Raw genomic sequence first — 19,321 nt, forward strand, 5'->3', positions numbered from 1 at the left:
GTATTTGCAAGTTAAGCAAGTAGAAGGTATGAGCAACACGACAACAATTGAAATAGAGATCAATGACAGAACAACATCAACAAGTCACATCAGGTTTATAATTACGACAATAACAGTTCAAGGTAAAGACATGAACGTATACACGAAAAACTGATATCAAATATAATGCATGTCCCTCATCCTCGCCTGCACGGAAACACCCATCATACCATGACCTCTCGATAGCACACAATCATGACAATATAAATTAAATGGCACGGCATCACCCTTCGTGCTTTTACTCTCAAATGATATGGCATGGTATCACCCTTCATGCTTTTACTCCCAAATAATATGGCACGACATCACCCTTCATGTTTTTACTCTCAATAACATGATATGGCATCACCCTTCGTGCTTTACACTCTTCTTCACATGATAATAAATATAAAATGGTACGACATCACCCTTCGTGATTTACACTCTTCCTCATATGATAATGAATATAAAATGACATGGCATCACCCTTCGTGCTTCACAATCTTCCTTACCAAGCATATGAATATCAATAAAATGGCAAGGCAGAAAGTATAAATAACATTGAGGAGAGTGTTCAAACGAATATTCCAAACAAATTCCAAATCACAAATTTTCAAGTTAACAATGGTTCAACAACCCTCAAGTACCGTATTATTCAAATACTTTCACGTATCTCATAAATGACCCACAACACAAGTATAGAGTCTAGCATCACAAAAATATCAGTTGTAGTAATGTAGTAATAATTTCGCATAGAGGTGACCAAATTAGACACATCAATGTATTCTCACAATTTCCATCAAGTTTGATCAAGTTATAATAAACTAAGTCTTGATTTCTATCATTTAATATTATGTCCTTAGTATCTAAGAGTCAAGTAAGGCATTAAGCAGTATGTCACGGAATTTTACAAACACAAATATAACATAATCCACCCTCCGAGCATGATTAATCCTGGCACATACATACACACTCGTCACCTCATATATGTATCACCCCCGCATGTAGCAAACAATGATAAATAGGAGGAAAAATTCCCTCAACAAAGCTAGGCAAAACACTTGCCTCGAACAAGCAAATTACAATACCGAGCAAGCCATGCGATGCTCCAAAAATGCCATCACGCGCATAGTGACCTCTGAACGACTCAAAACTATCTAAAAGCAACTCAAATACATCAAATAAAGCCCAAGGAAACAATTCCAAATGATAAAGATCGAATCCTAAATCAAATCCCAAATCTGGCCAAAAATCACACCCGGGGCCATGCCTCGGAACCCCAAAAACTCATAAAATCCGACAACAAATTCAATTACGAGTCCAACCATACTAGTTTCACTCAATTCCGACTCCAAATCGATATTCAAAACTCAAAAATTCATATTATGAAACATTATGCCAAAACCCCTAATTTTCTCTTTAAAATTCATCAACCAAAAGCTAAAATCGAAGATAGATTCATGAAATATAACCAAAAGCGAGTAAAAAATACTTACCCCAATTCATATAGTGAAAATCGCCTAAAAAATTGCCCAATTTCGAGCTCCCCAACTCAAAATATGCTAAATGAATAAAACCTCTATTTTAGCACTATTCTGCCTCGTTTCTTCTACCAAATGATCTCAAAACTCGTTTTTGATGCCTCCAATGGATTCCTTGTGAAATTTTAGTCAAGTTAGGCTCTTGAATCACTCCATTTGACCTTATATTGAAGGAGATATATTGGTTTGAATATTTGAAAATAGTGCAAATTTTTAAATACGAAGTCAGTAGCAATTTCGTAATTAATCTGAAAAAAATCTAGCAACCCAATTCTTAATAAAATGACCATAAACTCCTCATATGATGTCCAAATTCGATGATTCTTTTTGCTATGGCTCCGAAATTACGATGCGGATCTAATGCTTCAATAAAAACAGAAATTGGAGCTCATTTGCTTAATGTAGTACCATTTATGCTTGAAGAAACAACGTCGAAACATTAAAAAAAGCGAGCGCAACACAACCCAAACCTATCCGAAACTCACTCGAGCCCCTCGGGACCACGTCCAAACATACCAATAAGTTTTATAACATAACACGAAATTAATCAAGCCCTTAAAACACACATAACAATATCGAAACGACGAATCACACCTCAATCCAAAAATCAATGAACTTCAAACTTCCACAACCGATGCCGAAACACATCAAATCACGTTCGATTGACCTCAGTTTTTCACACAAATCACATTTGACATTACGGGCCTGCTCCAACTTCCGAAATTGAAATCCGACCTTGATATCAAAAAATTCACTCTCGGTCAAACTTTTCAAAAAATTCAACTTTCGCCTTTTCGAGCCAAATTCTACTATGGACCTCTAAATCACAACCCGGACAAGCTCCTAAGTCCAAAATTACCCAACGGTGCTAATAGAACCATCAAAATTCCAATCTAAGGTCAAATACTAAAAAGTCAAGCTCGGTCAACTCTTTCAAATTTAAAGCTCCCTAGTTGAGAATCATTTTTCTAAATCAGTCCCGAATAACATGAAAACTAAAACTGACGATTTACATAAGTCAAAATACATCATACAGAGCTACTCACGCCCATAAACTACTGAGCGAAGCGCAAATACTCAAAACGACTAGTCGAGTCGTTACATCCTCCATCACTTAAACACACGTTTGTCCTCGAACGTGCCAGGAGTCGTTCCAAAGCTATCAAATCATGGTGTAACCTTACTATGCATCAATGTGGGGGGTGATCCCACGTCACCTTGATCCACATAAGTCCGCCAACTCAAGATAACTAGAGATCCTTATTTCGACATTGGTCCTTAAACCTTAGAACCCAATCTCTATCATCCAGAATTCATTACAAGGCCCGAATCCCACATCTACACACTATATAAGTCTGAACAAGCTATATCATGTCATAACCATAACCCAAGATGTAATCACATGATATACCCCCATCACTTCAACACTCACAGTAGGAATTGCTGACCACCATTACTGTCCAAAACAAATCTGGTGCCGGTAGCAAACCTCATATCGATTAAAACCTCGTACAAAACCTTCATACCCTGCCGATGATGAAAGAAACAAGCATAACTGCTTAACCACTCATCGGATCAATAATCCAAGAAACTCACTCGCCCGACCAGGGCCACTATCCAAATCCTCAAAAAAATATCGTGTTATTCTTCCAAACATTCCTTATCCCAATACAATAGCGCAAATCTCAGGTCTAGAAGCCTCATCTCAGCCAATACAAGCAGCCACACCGACAAGTACCAACAATGATCATATAGATCCCCACACAACCCGGTTCTGTACACTAACAAGTAGTAATTCAGACATGATAGATAACAGTAAGAAAACTACTAAGCAAGTTAAGTAGGTAGGGAAATTTAAGCATTTTACTATGAACTATTTTCAACAAGGTGAAAGCAAAATACACGAAATATAAATAAGGATCCTCATCTCACCACTGTACCGTTGCGGCGTGCAACCCGATCCCATCATATCAATCCACATAGGGTACCCTTCGAGCCATAATACTCGGGCTCACTGATCACATGTGCGTCAACATTAAGCACAATAAAGTGCACAAAAATATAACTATGGGGAAAATCATTAGGAACAAATAATACTGAGAAAGACAAGCACAACTATGATGCAGTAAGCAAATCAACATCACAAATGCCACTTCGCCCATAGTGCCATGAGGTCTAAACTGAATCACAATATGTGTGCGAAGAATCATGTAACCCTCACAATCCGTCATAGTATAAAAGAGAAACATATAACATAAACCCAGGCGTGAATAACATCCATTCCGCCTGATGATATACATGTGATAACAACTGTGCAAGAACAAACAAATTCAATCCGATAGAGAATACAAATTCTCACTAAGCTCAAAAGCAACTCCCAAACCAATTTCCGATCATCCTCAATATGTAATAAACCTTCCAAAAGTCTATAACAACCTTTCCATAACACCTACCATCAATCATCCAATCCTCCACATTTCTTCACAACTCACAATTAAGGAATAGTCTGCCAACAAGAACATCCGGTCTCTAAACCTCACGATACCAGAATCTTTATACCCAATTTCCAAATTCGCTACTCAAATGGCTGATATGTAACTCATACTCCATCTTCCCATGGAAAAATTGCTCATAAGTCAAAACACAATGTACCTTCTAACAGACGAACTCTACTCCGATGGGAACATATAGTGCCAACAAAACCTTAAACACCCGAAATTGTCCGAGATATCAAGAACTCATATCCTTCCCTCCGAAACTATCTGCAACCTTGTACATGCAACTTTTCAACCCCACACGGTGCATCGCCTCTAATGTGCTAACTCGCAGCACTATGAGAATCTCATAGCCAACTCTAAACCATAAGCAAATTGAACACCTTATCAACCAAGAATCTTTCATTTAACTTCATCCAGGAGAACATCACCACAGGCAATATAGCCTCTATACCTGTGGAAAAAATTAGCTCCGCCCGTGGTCATAACCATGATAAATTCTTTGGAACACAGTAACACATAATCAAGTAATCAGAACCAATCCCTCTAACTCAACCGAGTCACGCAGACCGCCAACCAGAGAGTAACTCAATCCGATATAAACAGCCCGAGGGAACTTCCTGGGAACCCGAAGCCATTTCTTGCATTACCCTAGCATTGACCTATAGACCTTTCTTGACAAGGAAATACCGAAGATCCAATTACCATTCGTTACCGTTTTCAAGCCCACCCGTAGAAAAATTCAAAAATCCTTAAAGGCTACATAAGACTTGGAACTCTCAAGAACCTTCCCGATAACCACTTATCTTACTCTAATCTTCATTACATAGCTAATATGCGTCGAGCAACCCGTGCTTCACCAGCATATGCCCATTCAAAGAAATAACCAAGCAATCTCTTGGTCCGGAAACTGATACAACCTAAGATCCTACAATCCGATCGTCATTAGCAGACTCCACCACTTAGCTCGAAGCCATAGAACACCTCATCAGCAACCCAAAGTACCATATCGTTACAGCATGCCCCGATACTGCACGACTATTTAGCTGAATACTTCAAAACTCCTGCAATGCTGATCATAGAACACCTAGAAGACTATGCCAAGCGCTTACCCATCATTGCAATAGTAAAACAACTTCCCCAAATGCTCTAAACTGATGACATATGCACTCCGCCGAATGGAAACCTCATACGAGACACAATCCAAACTCATCATACAGGAGATGGTCCACCGATTATACTCAAATCGACACCTTGCCATGAACCCACCTTAGTCACAATAGCCTGGCCACCAGCCAATAATCCCAAATCCGTGCTTACCAACCAAACATATGAACCTGCCTTATACCCCAAATGAACGGCTAGAAGATTTAACATTGCATCTGCTTTTGAGGCTAGACAACACATCGCAATGATAATCAAGCATCCATAACCCGTCATAATCTATCTACAACATCACCGATCATCGACACGTACCGAATACTGAGCGCAAAACATCACATATGAGAGATCGAGAAGAGTCAAAGTCGTAGGTTTCAAGCTAAAATAAGGTCGCACGATAAGGAAAGAAGAAAGGGAAATTTTTCCTAAATGCCCTATAACCTCCCGAAGATAGGTATAAACGTCATCATACTAATCTGCAGGACTCTACTAGACACTTGCTCATGACTCGTAGAACTTACGAATCTAGTGCTCTGATACCACCTTATCACGACCCAAAAATCACAAGTCGTGATGGCACTTAACTCAACCTGCTAGGTAAGCCAACTAACAGTAAATAGAACTCAACTGAGATTATAAGAGAATAGAGAATAGATAACTGAATATTTACAAATTTATCCAAGACCTGGTAGTCCGACTCATGAGCTTCTAAGACTTGGAATTTAAAAACTTAGTACGAATAAACACACGTTCTGTTCGAAAGATACATAAACAGAATAGTAAAACCTAAGCTACCAAGTACAAGTGGCAGCTATATCCGAAATGCACGAACATCTTTCGAAGCAGCACCCAACGTTACCAACAGCTCCACTTCAAAGAATCTGTACACACCGTACAGAAGTGTAGTATCAGTACATACCGTACAAAAGTGTAGAATCTGTTGATATTGGGAGCTTCGGGGGTTTGAACCTCGATTTTATTAGTATCAATCAGTTCTTGTATTGCATTTTTTAAATGCCAGCATTTTTCTGTATCATGGCCTGGTGTACCGGAACAATACTCACAGCTAATGGTGTAGTCCAGATTCTTTGGAGGAGGATTGGGTAGCTTAGATTGTATTGGTCTTAGCATGTCCAGCTGTCTCAGCCTGTGGAACAGACTAGTGTAGGACTCTCCCAATGGAGTGTAGGTTTTCTTTTTCTGCCCCCTTTCACCCCTGAATACTGGACTAGGTGTGAAACCTGGTCCGGAGTGGGCTCGCGGATAAGGGTAGGTACTTGGTATGACAGGAGCACGCCAATTAGCGTGAGCAGGTGGATGATTGTATGCTTGTGCATGGTTGATGGAAAAATGAGGTTCCGAAGGGTGATAGTAGTGTTGAGGTGAATTGTGGTGGTGAGTTGATTGGTGAGGTCGATGTTGATTATAGTAAGGAGGTGAACCTTTGGATCCCGACCAAGTTCCTGAATCAACTACCGCTGCTTCCTCCCTCTTCTTTCTTCCGATTCCTCCTACCCCGCCTTGAATAGCTTGAGTAGTTGCCTTAATAGCCGAATAGCTCATGATTTTATTTGTCTTGAGGCCTTCTTCCACCATACGTCCCATCTTCACTACTTCGTTGAATGATTTTCCTATCGCTGAAACCAAATGGGCATAGTAAGTTGGTTCCAAGGCTTGAAGGAAGTAGTCTACCATTTCACTCTCCTTCATAGGAGGATCTACTCTTGTTGCCTGTTCTCTCCACCGGAAGCCATACTTTCTTAAACTTTCACTGTGTTTTTTCTCAAATTTTGTCAAAGATAGTCGATCTGGGATGATTTCCAGATTGTATTGGAAATGGTATGCGAATGCCTGTGCCAGGTCATCCCAGGTGTACCATCTCCCATGGTCCTGGCGTGTATACCACTCCAAAGCTGATCCGCTTAAACTTTGACTGAAGTAAGCCATCAATAATTCGTCCTTTCCCCCAGCTCCTCGCATCTTGCTGCAGAAACCCCTTATGTGGGCTACTGGGTCGCCGTGCCCATTGTATAGGTCAAATTTAGGCATCTTGAAGCCAACTGGTAATTGTACATTTGGGAACAAACACAAATCCTTGTATGCTACACTGACTTGCCCACCTAACCCTCGCATGTCTCGGAACGATTGTTCTAGGCTTTTGACCTTCCTGAACATCTCTTCTTGTTCAGCATTTTTGGCTGGCCTGTCAATTTCGGTTGGGAGGTCAAAATGAGGAGTAGTTGAATGGATTTCGGAGGCTTTGAGGGTGGGCTCCGGGGGTAATATTGGTTGTCCTGGGCCTAGAATGTAGGCTCACTAGGAGATTTGTGGAGTGTAGCTGTGGGAGGTGTCACAAAAACAGGAGTTACAGGTGGAGGAAAGTATGGAACTGGTTTAGGAGGGGGAGATTGTGGTGTCTGAGAGGTGGTGCCTCGGTAGTGTTGGTAGATGGGGAAATTTGGGGATAATTCAGTGGTAAGATTATCCTGAGTTTGGGCCATTGATGGAGCAGGGTTAGTTGGGTAAGATGGGGGTGACTGTCCTGTAGACCAGGCCTGGTACATCTCAGCCATTTGCTGCTTGAGTTTAAACATCTCTTCTTTCATTTTCCCGACATCCATCTCCTCTAGCTCAATACCTGTGTCAACATCTGGGATAGACATACTTTCGGGTATTGGTCCTTTTGATCTCGTGTGATAATGATAATATGCCAGTATACTCTTTAGAGAAACTAACTGCTTGAATTCTGGAAATGAGCAAACTTGTTAGTTTTGAGAGTTTAACACATATATAATTACACGTTGAGATGCAATGCTCCTAGACAAATAACCCATTTCTATTATGCATTTGCTTGGCTGCTTGTGTCATCCCAGCTTTTCTTATTGTTGTTCACTCTTATTTCATTTTATTTTCTTATATATATTTTTTATTGTGGTCGAATCTTATAGAGATTGCCTACGTATCATGCCCCTGCATGAATCAGACCTTGCGTAGTTCGGACGTAAGGCAATTGTCAATACTTTTATTTATTTTACAAAGATGGAACAGTCATTATATTTAAAAAATATTATAAAAATGGTTTAAAACTCGACACAAACCCAAATCAAACAAAAGACATAATCAAGACTCATTTTGAAAAATGACATTCATAAATAAAAAGATCATTTTTATTTATTTAACACTTTTTTTTCAAGATTTAAAACTATTTTTTGGGAATTTTCTAAAACAACCCATTTTATTCCTCAGGCTCTCACAATGATTTCAATTAAGTTGGTCAACAAGCAAATCCGAGGCAAATGAATGCACAGGTAGCAAGTAGGATGCATCAGGATAGTCTTTTCATCTTGGGTTCACCTGTCCTAGACAGACCCAACCCCTGTGTTGAGTCTCCAAGGCCAAATGTACATGATACAAATAGACGTTCCTACTAGGGATCCGGTACATGGCTGAGTTATTCTAGGTGAAAAACCTGAGGCATATTGTTCTAAACCTGGCTCACCCAAACGGACAGTTTGAGCCGAAGTGGGGGCAACGTACCGGGAGCACGAAAGTCTACCCGGCCTAGTTACTTGTCCCAACTTCGTCTTATTTGGTATGACTTTAACAGAAAGGTGGGCCACGCGCACGTGTGCACCATAAATTCAGAAGACTCAGAAAGAAGGGGGTTTCGTAGCAGTTGTATATACACAATTCAGATAATATTAAAGGGGTAAAAACATTATTTAGCACATTAGGCATATATCATGTAAGCATCAGATAATAAATAAAGCCAACTATAGCAGTTATTTTAAGCTCGAATACTTAAACCCTGAACCAGTGGTTCTGGGTTCTAAATCACACTTCTATCCCCAGCAGAGTCGACAGAGCTGTCACACCTCCTTTTTCCGCCCCCGCGGGGGGCGTAGGGAGTTTTCTCCAATTAAAGGACAGTCGAAACGGGATTTGTTTATTTGTTTCAGAGTCGCCACCTGGGAATTTTAAGGCGTCCCAAGTCACCGGTTTTAATCCCTGAATCGAGGAGAATATGACTCTGTTTGTTATTCTGCGAACCAGAAATCCTGAGTAAGGAATTCTGTTAATTCGGGAGAAGGTGTTAGGCATTCCCGAATTCCGTGGTTTTAGCACGGTCGCTTAACCATTTTTTATATTTGGCTTAATTATCTTGATTTGTTAAATACATTTTTTATTTGTTGCCCAATTTTATTACCGCTTTTGTTTAGATTGTTTATAATTATGTAAACGAATCATGCGTACGTATATTCGTATTAGATTCCCTTTGTAAAAAATCGTGCCACGCATACGTGTACACAGAAAGGTTAATAATATTATTTCTTGTTTATTTTTATTATAAAAAAATAAACTTATGTTTGAAATTGTGCTTAAAATTAAGAACGTTCGTCGCTCTTGTATGATTAAATAGTGGACAACATATCTCGGGTTATGTGAAATTAATATTGATATTCTCCGAAGAACCCCCTTTTTATTAAATGTTCGCTCGAAGTTGCGCGAACGCATAATCCGAATTTGCTTTTAGAAATATAATCAGGTTACGCGAACGTATCCCTAATCACACAAAATATTTTTAATAGTAGTATAGATTTTCCATAAATTGTTTATTATGTCCATGCATTTTTATGTGAAAGTCATGAGAAATCAATATTTTTCTTTAGTCTCTAAATTCCTCGTTGATCGCAAATTATATTTTTTTTCGCGTATAAATTATATTCCTCCGAGCCATTCTAATTTAAAGAATAAAATAAACAACGTGTGATTAATACTACCATTTTTCTCGTAAATACAGTATTTGTATACTCAAATGCGAATGTATATGAAACTAAAAAAAATCTGACTCATGACAGGGAATGCTATTTTTGAAGAATTTTCATTATTCTATTTGTAACGAATGCTGTTTTTGCACTCTTAAAATTGTTACACATTATAAATCTAATCTACTCTTACATCGTTTGTTCTTAATCTAATAGGCGAAATTATTTTGATTAATTCTGCTTATGATTGAGTTTGGGATATATATATATATATATATATATATAATCAAGCCAATTTGATTCTCAATCTATGTGAACTATTGCTAAACACTAACTTTCGCATTGTATAAATTCCTAGGCCATTTGTTATTAAGAAAGAGAACAAATCTACCTGTTGACTTAATAAGATGATATTACATATAACATTATTCACCCTATTTCAACATTATGAACATAACGGCGGATTGTACTAATGCATCTTTCAACTATTGATTATAAACATAACCATTATTAGGCCATGTATGAACAAAATAAAGCTAACATCATTTGATCTACAACTAAATCGGATGGTTGACAAAATAGGCTAGCGATATAGTTTTTGCCATTTCCATACTATTCTTTACTTAACTAACAATGCCACAAGACTTAATTAATGGCCAACTTTATGCCATATTTCCTATTTCTTGATAATTCAATCACAACTATACATAATGAAATTCTGAAATATATAACACTATTACAACACTTATGCGAACTTCAAATGGGAATGATTAACTATAGTCGTTATGTCAAGCATACTACCCTGTTAAATAACTAAAACAAAACTGAAATTTAAACTAATAGATTTAAACGAGTAAAAGACATAATCATAATCCCAAACTTCATTTTTTCTTCCAATGTTCTTTTCACAACATGAGTCTTAAAAATATGTACCTGGAAATGAGGGTAGAAGAAGTAAGTTTCAGCAGTGACAGCAGCAACAAACCAGCAAAATACCAGTGTTTCCACAGATTTGAGCAACAAAATAGGACCCGAGGAACCCAGATGCACAGGAGCAAAGCTTCTTAAAGAATTTCAGATTTTAAAACTAAGCAGTATCAACAAACAGACCCGGACAGATTCCAGAAAAACAATGTTTCAGATTTTCTTTTTCCTTTTCTATTATCTATTTCAGACTCTATGTGTATATGAGTGCTCTATTTTCTGTTTCTTTTTCTATTTTTCTTCTTTCTTTTCAGATTTCTGTTTCTGCTTCTGTGTGTTTTTCCTCTCTTAATTTCTGTCCAGATTTTCTCTCTGTCTCTCTCTGTGTATATGTATTTCTGTGTGTGTTCATCTATATCTCTCTCTCTCTTAAAATCAGATCCCCTCTCCTAATGTATGTCCCTATATTTATACAGGTCTGCCCCTTTCTTTTTAGTGCTGCCTGGACCCCCTTCTTCTTTTAAAAACCAGAAAATCATATCCAAAATCTGCTTTTAACTACTTTAAATCCCATTACAAATCTTTTTCCTGATTTTCAGTACTCCCATTACCCTTTGTTTCCCATTACTACATTAAATAAGAGCCATTAACACTCCACTATCACCACACCACTACCCTCACTGTTTTATTCCCAATAGTACCCCTGAAAGCCTACTGTTATTACTGCCCTCAGAGAAATCAGGATCTGATACAAAACAAATTTTAAAATCTGTTCAAACTCGATTATCTTTCTGAATTAAACAGCTATAACCAATCCTATCAACCTCCTAACACAGTTGTATCTAACCAACCCTTGTAAACTTGAATTCAAACCCAACCTCACAATAACATTACACTGAATTCAGCATAACAATTTAAACTGAATTTCAACATTGAACTAAGATCCAAACAAATACAGGAGCATTGTCAATATACTGGCAATGCCCTGAAACTTAATGCTCAGAAATCAACACATACACAGCATCCTTTTGATGAACTTATTGAACTATAAACAAGGATGATTTAATTGACGAGTATTAATCAAACTGATTAATCTACAACATTTGCCAACAATCAATTTATAAACAGATAAACAGATCATTTCAAACAGCATTTTCAGAAACAGGATTTTATAATATAACTAATCGACGAACTTAATCGAGTCGATTACACACATTGTAAACAAACATAACCAATAGAAACAATTCACTTATTTGATCAAATAGACTGGTATGAGACAGAATCATAGAATTAAATAAACAAAAATATGAAAAATTACACAGATTACTGAAACAAACAACAATACATGTAGGAAACAAAACAAAAAATAGGAAAAAATACCTCTGAATCTTTAAACATTACCACTGGCTCAATTTGGATTCAAACTTTTGAAATCAAACAGACCTTAGTCGAAGTATTTTCAACTGAAAATACTTCGACTAAGGTCGATTAGACCCCAATCTTCTATTTAATTTGGGTAGAATCCAAAAAATTTGGTGTTTCTAGGGTTCTTAAAGGTTCGATTTGGGTCTCAACCATTTCTGGTCAGATTCGAGGGGAACCAAAGATGACACAACGGTGAGGGAGGCGTAGGGGTCATTTGGTGTCAGTTTGGAACGAAACTGGGTGAGTTCATGTTTGGCTCGAACCTTCTAAAGAAGATTCGAAGAGCTCTGAGGTGATTCGATCCAAACAAACACCAGATCCATAGCTGGGGTAGTTAGGGGAAGCTATAGTGTTAATTTGGGGGTGGTTGGTTTGGATCTGAGTTTGGCTCGAATCTTCAGGAGGATTCGAGCCAAGTGGCTAACAGATTCGGATAGAGGATGGTCAGGGGGTTCAGGGGTGTTAAGGTGGTGACCGGCGGCGTTGTTGCTGCTGGGTTTCAGGCGATAGAGAGTTAAGGCAGCTAGGGTTAGGGGTGTGATTTCGGAGAGGACGATGAACAGTAGAGAGGGGGGTGTTTAGTTAGGGGGCCGGGGTAGGGATTTGGACTTTATATAGGGGAAGGGTGGATTAATCTTGACCGTTAGATCAAGCATGATACACGGTTAAGATCAGTTCATTAAACCAAACGATGTCGTTTGGTTTAATGTCAGGGTCGGGCTGAGTCGGGGCAATGGGTCGGGTAAAGGTTACGGGTAAGGGATGTGGGATCTCAGCCGTTGGATGGATTTGATCCAACGGTCCTTGATAAAATGTGACCAAACGTTGTCGTTTGGTTTGGTCGAATTGGATCGGACAGGGGTATTTGGATTGGGCTGTGGGGAAGTGATTTTGTTTGGGCCTGATTTTGTTTAAGATTTTGGCCCAGATCCGTTTTGCCCATTTAATTAACTCTTTTCAATCTCCAATTTTATTCCTTAAATTCCTATTTTAATTATAAAAACAAAAATTAACTTTATAAGACATTAATCACCCTTTAACAACTATTAACACATAGACAAAACATTAATCACACAGTGAAACATTTAAAATAGAATAAATGCATATTTTTGTGATTTTATTTTTTAATCAAATATTAAATGCATAATTAAATCCTAGATATGCATGAAACATGTATTTTATTTTATTTTTCATTTTAACTACAATAAAGTAAACATTTACGGTCATAATACAAATAATTAACAAATGTCACACAAATTCTGAAAATTGCACACTAAGAGAAATTTGTTTTATTTTTTGATTTATTTTGGAGTTATTTTCGTGAGGCAAAAATCACGTGCTCACAGCTGCCCCTCTTTGTGCGGAAACTCGAAGAGTTTTCGTGCAAAGATAAAGTGAGCGGATACGAGCGATTTTTGCCCGTTCAAATACTCCGTGGGAAGCATTTTTTGAAAGATTTGACCGAACCTCTGCTTCAAAGGTTTCCTACATATCCTTGGCTATAAAGGAATCAGGTCAATGTAGTTCGGGAAGTTTTGGGTAGCTGGGACTACCATGGGACTGTGATGTTACTGCTGTTTCGTGCTGCTTTTACTGCTTGCTGACCTCCTTATTACCCCCTGCTTTAAAGGTAAAACAAAAGCTAAACTAGACTATGGTATATGAATTACAAGATCTTATCTAGATCATGCCCTTGCGTTTCTTGTTGTCTTGATGTCTCGGTGACTCTCGGGCATCTTTTGCTTCTGACTTGTTCCGCATTTCCTTTCATTGTGCCTCGTATTTCCTTTATTTGTTTGGGACTCTTGTTGTTTCTTGCCTGGGGATTTGGTTGGACTCCTCTGCTTTATTGACTTTACGTGTGCTCCTTTCTCACATGGGCGGGCTTTTGACTTCAACCCGTAATGTCAAACTACATTGCCATTCTGTTCTTCAGGTGGGCGCCTGACTGCTGATCCTTCAATTGTATTCCCTTATTCTCCAGGTGGGCGCCTGACTGTTGATGCTTTAATTGTATTCCCTTATTCTCCAGGTGGACGCCTGATTTCTTCTTCAATTCTTCATCCTCATTCTCCAGGTGGACGCCTGATTTCTTCTTCAATTCTTCATCCTCATTCTCCAGGTGGACGCCTAATTTCTTCTTCAATTCTTCATCCTCATTCTCCAGGTGGACGCCTAATATCTTCTTCAATTCTTCATCCTCATTCTCCAGGTGGACGCCTGATTTCTTCTTCAATTCTTCATCCTTATTCTCCAGGTGGACGCCTGATTTCTTCTTCAATTCTTCATCCTCATTCTCCAGGTGGACGCCTGATTTCTTCTTAAATTCTTCATCCTCATTCTCCAGGTGGACGCCTGATTTCTTCTTCAATTCTTCATCCTTATTCTCCAGGTGGACGCCTGATTTTTTCTTTAATTCTTCATCCTCATTCTCCAGGTGGACGCCTGATTTCTTCTTCAATTCTTCATCCTCATTCTTCAGGTGGACGCCTGATTTCTTCTTCAATTCTTCATCCTTATTCTCCAGGTGGACGCCTGATTTCTTCTTCAATTCTTCATCCTTATTCTCCAGGTGGACGCCTGATTTCTTCTTCAATTCTTCATCCTCATTCTCCAGGTGGACGCCTGATTTATTCTTAAATTCTTCATCCTCATTCTCCAGGTGGACGCCTGATTTCTTCTTTAATTCTTCATCCTCATTCTCCAGGTGGACGCCTGATTTCTTCTTCAATTCTTCATCCTCATTCTTCAGGTGGACGCCTGATTTCTTCTTCAATTCTTCATCCTTATTCTCCAGGTGGACGCCTGATTTCTTCTTCAATTCTTCATCCTTATTCTCCAGGTGGACGCCCGACTTCTTCTTAAATTTTTCATCCTCATTCTCCAGGTGGATGCCTGATTTCTTATTTAATTCTTCATCCTCATTCTCCAGGTGGACGCCTGATTTCTTCTTTAATTCTTCATCCTCATTCTCCAGGTGGATGCCTGACTTCTTCTTAAATTCTTTATCCTCATTCTCCAGGTGGACGCCTGATTTCTTCTTTAATTCTTCATCCTCATTCTCCAGGTGGATGCCCGATTTCTTCTTTAATTCTTCATCCTCATTCTCCAGGTGGACGCCTGACTTCTTCTTAAATTCTTCATCCTCATTCTCCAGGTGGACGCCTGATTTCTTCTTAAATTCTTCATCCTCATTCTCCAGGTGGACGCCTGATTTCTTCTTTAATTCTTCATCCTCATTCTCCAGGTGGACGCCTGATTTATTATTCAATTCTTCATCCTCATTCTTCAGGTGGACGCCTGATTTCTTCTTTAATTCTTCATCCTCATTCTCCAGGTGGACGCCTGATTTCTTCTTCAATTCTTCATCCTCATTCATCAGGTGGACGCCTGATTTCTTCTTCAATTCTTCATCCTTATTCTCCAGGTGGACGCCTGATTTCTTCTTCATTTCTTCATCCTTATTCTCCAGGTGGACGCCTGACTTCTTCTTAAATTTTTCATCCTCATTCTCCAGGTGGACACCTGATTTCTTCTTTAATTCTTCATCCTCATTCTCCAGGTGGACGCCTTATTTCTTCTTCAATTCTTCATCCTCATTCTCCAGGTGGACGCCTGACTTCTTCTTAAATTCTTTATCCTCATTCTCCAGGTGGACGCTTGATTTCTTCTTTAATTCTTCATCCTCATTCTCCAGGTGGACGCCTGATTTCTTCTTTAATTCTTCATCCTCATTCTCCAGGTGGACGCCTGACTTCTTCTTAAATTCTTCTTCCTCATTCTCCAGGTGGACGCCTGATTTCTTCTTAAATTCTTCATCCTCATTCTCCAGGTGGACGCCTGATTTCTTCTTTAATTCTTCATCCTCATTCTCCAGGTGGACGCCTGACTTCTTCTTAAATTCTTCATCCTCATTCTCCAGGTGGACGCCTGATTTCTTCTTCAATTCTTCATCCTCATTCTCCAGGTGGACGCCTGATTTATTCTTCAATTCTTCATCCTCATTCTCCAGGTGGACGCCTGATTTCTTCTTTAATTCTTCATCCTCATTCTCCAGGTGGACACCTGATTTCTTCTTTAATTCTTCACCGGGTGTTTCCTGACACAAATGTTGTTTTTGCCCCTGTTTCAAATCAAAGAAAACTTCGTTAGTTTAAAGCAGGGTGGTTAACTGGGGCATTCTTGCCGACGGTGGGGCTTCTCTTCGTCTTGTTTTATTGCCTTGGAATGGTTGAGAAAACTGTTTTGTCCTTGTAATTGATCCTTAACTATAGGATCACCAACTGTTGTTTTCACTTCAAACCATTTCAACTGTAATCATATGTTTCTCCTGACATTGCTGAACCACATTTGATTCCACTTTTCTTACACCCATATCTTATTTTTTATCCTATTACCTCCTGCCCATCATGGCCGTATTTTGTCCTATGCAATCTTGAATCTTGGTAGTATACCTTGACATTCCTCCTTATTTGTTTGGAACAAAGCTCATATCAAAAGCTTTAGAAGAGTAAGATTATTAGTGACGAAAACATGACGATTTCGACAATCTAAAATGAAAAGAAAAATCCAAATTTGGATGACTGTTGGAGAAAGAATAAAGGACTTATCTGATTGGAGTCACTGGCACCAATGATCATGGTATGCATTTTGGATTAATCGACCCAGTCTTTTAATCAATCTCCTTTTAATTGTTTCATTTTGTTTTCCCAAAATTTCCATAACCCAATTTTCTTTTGCCAATTTACAAACCTTATTTGGGTTGCTGTATCTAAAAGAGTTTTCACCGGCAAACCTTCCTTATTTGTTTATTTCTTCATTCCTTTTCGCCTTATGGTGCCTGCGAAGGTTTTCACCAATAAGACTCTCTCATTTTACTATCCCTCAACTTCCGTCGTCTTATGGTGCCCGTGTGGGTTTTCACCTATAAGACTCTCTCATTTTTACTTTCTTTTCTTGTTTGGACCAGAGTGTTATGAACCATCTTCATTTGCTTGACTCAGCATTTTTCTAAGATTGATCGAAAGGTCTTTTTGGTATGTGGTTGGAATGGAAAGGTATCAAAAGTTAAACAGTTTTGATATGGGTTTAAAATTACAACTCTTGGAATCTTTTTCTTATTTCCAATACAATTCCTGCCCCCAGTTTCTTAATTGGGGTCTCTTGATGTTTCTTTTTGTGCACATTATGCATATCGTGCACCCTATGACCGAGCCGTGAGGCGCCTACGTATCCTCTTTGAGTAATCAGGTCAAACGTAGTTCACTACTATAATAGTGATTTTCTATTTATTTTATATATATATATATATATATATATATATATATTTTTATTGTTCTTTCATCGATTCCAAGAGAGGGCAAGAAAGAAACGAATGTGGTTCAAAGGGGAAAACAAAGGGTACGGTGTTTGGATAGCAGAATAAATTGCCTTTGTCATCCCAATCTTCGAAATAATGCCGAATACAAACATTTAATAATTATACCAAAAATCATGCATAATATCTCTTTACTGCATCAGAATTGATAGCCATGTCTATGCATTTGCCTTCAATATCTGTTAAACATAATGCACCATTGGATAATACTCTGGTCACGATGAATGGTCCTTGCCAATTCGGGGCAAATTTGCCTTTTGCCTCAACCTGATGTGGAAGAATACGTTTCAGCACATGTTGACCCACTTCAAACTTCCGGGGACGCACCTTTTTGTTGTATGCTCTTGCTATTCTTCGTTGATACAATTGGCCATGACATACTGCGGCCAATAGTTTTTCATCAATCAAGTTTAACTGTTCCAGACGGGTTTTGACACATTCATCATCATCAATCTTAGCTTCGGCGATGATCCGAAGGGAAGGAATTTCAACTTCTGCAGGAATTACTGCCTCAGTGCCATATACCAATAGATAAGGAGTTGCTCCTACTGAAGTGCGAACAGTAGTACGATATCCCAATAACGCAAATGGTAATTTTTCGTGCCATTGTCTTGAACCTTCTACCATTTTCCGAAGTATCTTCTTTATGTTTTTGTTGGCTGCCTCGACTGCTCCATTCGCCTTGGGCCGATATGGGGTAGAGTTGCGATGTGTAATCTTAAACTGTTGACATACTTCCTTCATTAAGTTACTGTTAAGATTAGCACCGTTATCTGTGATGATCACCTTTGGGATTCCGAATCGACATATGATATTTGAGTGAACAAAATCGACCACAGCTTTCTTGGTCACTGATTTGAATGTTTTGGCCTCAACCCATTTGGTAAAATAATCAATGGCTACCAGAATGAACCTGTGCCCATTGGATGCTGCCGGCTCAATTGGTCCAATCACATCCATGCCCCAAGCGACGAAGGGCCATGGTGCCGACATTGTGTGCAACTCGGATGGTGGAGAATGAATTAAATCCCCGTGTATCTGGCATTGATGACACTTGAGCACAAAACTGATACAATCTCGTTCCATGGTAAGCCAATAGTAACCGGCTCGGAGAATTTTCTTTGCCAATACATATCCACTCATGTGGGGTCCGCAAACTCCCGCATGCACTTCAGACATGACGGTCGTAACTTGTCTGGCATCTATGCATCTTAACAATCCAAGGTCTGGTGTTCTTTTATACAAAACTCCTCCGCTCAAGAAGAATCCATTTGCCAATCGCCTAATGGTTCTCTTTTGATCCCCTGTGGCTTGTGCTGGATATATCCCCATTCTGATATATTCCTTGATGTCGTGGAACCATGGTTCACCGTCAAATTCCTCCTCAACCATATTGCAGTAGGCATGCTGATCGTGGACTTGAATATGCACTGGATCCACATAAGCTTTGTCTGGATGGTGTAACATTGATGCCAGGGTAGCCAATGCATCGGCAACCTCATTGTGGATCCTTGGAATATGTTAGAACTCCACTGATTGAAACCGCTGACAAAGATCATGTAGACATTGTCGGTATGGTATGAGCTTCAAGTCTCGGGTTTCCCATTCTCCTTG

The sequence above is a fragment of the Nicotiana sylvestris genome, chromosome 8, assembly GCF_000393655.2.
Source record: "Nicotiana sylvestris chromosome 8, ASM39365v2, whole genome shotgun sequence".
NCBI lineage: Eukaryota > Viridiplantae > Streptophyta > Magnoliopsida > Solanales > Solanaceae > Nicotiana > Nicotiana sylvestris.